The sequence below is a fragment of the Loa loa genome (assembly GCF_000183805.2).
Source record: "Loa loa unplaced genomic scaffold supercont3.182, whole genome shotgun sequence".
Lineage (NCBI taxonomy): Eukaryota > Metazoa > Nematoda > Chromadorea > Rhabditida > Onchocercidae > Loa > Loa loa.
Genome location: NW_018108362.1, coordinates 65919 through 67605, shown reverse-complemented (window position 1 = coordinate 67605; position 1687 = coordinate 65919).

Sequence of the window (1687 nt, the reverse complement as noted above, 5' to 3'; positions counted from 1 at the left end):
AAAAAATTATTCCTTTTCTTTATCGAGTCGTTTAGATTTGGAAGGTTTAGCCTTGAGTTAAGATCAAGCAGAACTTTAATTAAAGGCTTACCTTGTGAATACGTCGAATATACGTTGTGAGGACGCAGAGTAAATTTTACCGCTTTATTGATATAATACAGGGTTGATCAGGAGGATTATTGAAGAATAAGGAGAAGAAACCGCTTGCCCGTGAGTCAAAAGCTGTTATAAGGATACTATATAAGAGCACTAGTCCAGACCAAACCTTTATACAAAAAAGGGATATATATATAAAGAAGTAGGAGTGGTTTACATAAAACGTTAGAGGGTATTCCTTGAGATACAAAGGAAACGGTAAAAATGTGTATTTCCGTTAGACAAAGATAACAAAGAAACGTATGGGAGATAATTTTGAAGAATGTGATTTGGTGAATAATGCAGTGATGAATCATTAGAAATGTTCCAAGCATTTAATGTATGATAAATTCTCACGGGTTTTCCGACACTGCAAACCGCCTCGTCAACTATCATATACCGCAGGTTAACTATCTGCTGAATGATATTATCTTGCTTTCATCCACAAATTTGCCATTTGTTATTTTTTGTCCGGAAATTTATCGTTTCGTTCTTCTCCCGAAAGCTAAATTCCAGTTAGAAAGTAAAACACTAAGATGACAGATGATGAATGCATTATAGTGCATTGTGCTTGACCTAACAGCAATTTTAGGTTGAGTGAAATTCTCAAAATTTTTCCTATGATTAAACTTGTCGCGAAAAACTAAAATAAATTTTATAATTATACAAATAAAATTAGGAATGTTTTCCATGATCATGGTTTACCATTTATCTCACATATTTGTTTAAATTTACATTCCTTAGATTTATTTCCCGTTTCAATTCCCATGTTTTTCCTTTATGTCTAAGCACATGTCTTTGTTTAGAAATGCCTTTGTTAGCAATTGCTTAAAATATCTAACTAAATTCACAACTGAGCTTCTCATTGGATCTTATTGCGATGTGCATGTTTTTGTAATTTGGCTCTCAACAGTTTCCGGTGTTTAATATGACAGCCTCTCACTTCTTAACATACATAAGCCTATCCAAAAATAAAAAAGGGTTTCTTTTGGACTCCACATCAACGTTATTAACAGGAAATTTCCTGGCATCTCTGCTCTTAATCCAACTGTCCAATTGTTACCAATTTAAAGTCTATTTGGCTTGGTCAATATTATTGTTTAAATAGATAATCAAACATTCACAACAAAACTTGGAAGGGAAGAATGCAAGAAATATTTTTATCCAACATATCATATTATATCAATTTATCATAATCCTACGATAATTTTGCATTCTGGGATTACTATTCAATTTACAATAATAATAATAATAATAATAATAATAATAATAATAATAATAATAATAATAATAATAATAATAATAATAATAATAATAATAATAATAATAATAATAATAATAATAATAATAATAATAATAATAATAATAATAATAATAATAATAATAATAATAATAATAATAATAATAATAATAATAATAATAATAATAATAATAATAATAATAATAATAATAATAATAATAATAATAATAATAATAATAATAATAATAATAATAATAATAATAATAATAATAATAATAATAATAATAATAATAATAATAATAATAATAATAA